This window comes from Aptenodytes forsteri, unplaced genomic scaffold, assembly GCF_000699145.1.
Source record: "Aptenodytes forsteri isolate BGI_AS27 unplaced genomic scaffold, ASM69914v1 Scaffold57, whole genome shotgun sequence".
Taxonomy (NCBI): Eukaryota; Metazoa; Chordata; class Aves; order Sphenisciformes; family Spheniscidae; genus Aptenodytes; species Aptenodytes forsteri.
In genome coordinates this window covers 4,113,119-4,115,195 of record NW_008796220.1, presented here as the reverse complement: position 1 = coordinate 4,115,195, position 2,077 = coordinate 4,113,119, and positions in this window count along the sequence as shown.

Below are 2,077 nucleotides of genomic sequence, written 5' to 3'. Positions count from 1 at the left end.
ATTATTATTATTATTATTATATTTCAATTATTAAACTGGTTTTATCTCAACCTACAAGTTTTTCTCACTTGTGCTCTTCCAATTCTCTCCCCCATCCCATGGGGGCTGGGAGAGTGAGCGAGCGGCTGTGTGGTGCTCAGTTGCCGACTGAGGTTAAACCACGACAGTCAGAGGGAACATATGATGGCGAAGACATCTCATTCATGTCTGCAAAGGAGCAAAAGATCAGATTCACACAGGAAAAGTGCCTTTCACAGGGAATTGTACCAAATACAAAGGTTGCTGTATAGCCAGAAGTTTCTGGTTTGGTATGAAATTGTGCAGCCTTCGGCCCTACTGTCAGTTCTAAATGTATTACTCAAGTCAGATGTATAATGAGCCATTTCATTACTTACTTCCTTCTCAGCGCATTAGAGCAAAGTGAGTCAGGATTTGCTGTCCCCGGTATGAGCAAAGGTTAATTCTTTGCTCTCTGCCAGGATCACCAGGACAACTGAAATATCCCTTTGCTGTCGCCATGCACATTAGAGCATTGCAGCTCACTTGATGGTCATGACACTCCTTGATGACAGGACAGGCTTGTGAGCTACCCGCTATATCATCCTTCTAGTGACCCATGGCATTTAATGATTTATATTGGACACAGTTGTACTGAGATGCCCCAGCCAACTTCAGAGCCCCATAGTGCTCGGTGCTGTACAAACAGATTAAGCTTTGCCATGCAAAGACAGAGCACAGGATATAGAAAAAAAGATGACAGGACTCTTCTGAGGTCCTGCAAGCTTTTCCTAATCTCTAAAACAGATTAATCCAAACCCAGGTGTAGCCTGCATTTACTCACGCCTGCTCAAATATCAAGAGTCCAGGCTTTCCTCGTTCCCTTCAAAATTTGTATGTCCAGCCAAAGCATCAGTCTGCACTCTGACAAATCGAATGGTTGTTGGATGATGCCGTTGCTGAACCACACCTGTCAGCTCCTATCTTGAAATCCAAAGAGCCGTTCAATTTTGCATAATATAACGACACATTGATTGCAGCAAGGTCTTTCCACAGAGAGTAGTGTTCACCTCACTCCACTGGAAATGCCATAAATGTAGGTACGTGCTCCTGAGCTAGTCTTCAGGGCTCCCATTAGTCAATAGAGAGAATAAGCATCTCTTAGCTGATTTAGATACTTTCTTCTGAGCTGCTTTAGATATTTATCTAACCATTCTCTAGAGTACCCATTTCTCTCCAGTTCCTAGATTTGACAGTAAAATCTGCCCCAGGCTTTCTTGAAGATTTTAAACTTATCTCAATGTCGAACAGGAACAGTTCTGAAACCTTGGAAACTATCGTGAGGGTGGAAACCATCTTCCACCCAACACCAAACCCACCAGCAAACCACAATATAGATGGGAATAAAAGTCAGGAAAACAAGAATGAACAATAAACATACCATGAGCACTTTCTATATACTTTAAAAAATAATCACTGGGGTGCTCTACTTTAAAGAAATAATCATTCTGTCACTCTACTCGAAGTATCTCAGCAGCATTTTCTTTCCTAGATGTCCCAACCATCATATTTTACTCATCCCAGCCAGCAGAAGGGGATAAATGGGAATAAAACTTCCAGATCTAGCCAGACAAAAGGAAATGAAACTGAAAAACCCACTGAAATGAAGGGACTGCTGTTAGATATAGAGGCTGCTGTTAAATATAAGGAAATACAGATCACACTCATTAATCGGAAGAATGTAAAGATGTGGTATACATCTCCCTCTCTGTCTCTTTCTCTCCCTTTCTGTGCAAAAAAAAAGTGTATATCAGTGAGCATGTGGGTGAGGTATATTCAGCAGTGAAATGTTCCAATGTCCTTTCTTGCTTTTATAGTATGAACTGGATCATGATAGAGTAACTAAAAAGCAATCCTGAGTGGAGATGCCAAGATACTAAAATAAATTCTCGTTGTGTCCAGAAAGAAGGATGCTATCAGCTGTAGAGACTGGAGTCCTATAGTTGCTAAGCCACTATCCATCGTATTTGAGAAGTCGTGGCAGGCCGGTGAAGTTCCCACTGACTGCAAAAGGGGAAAC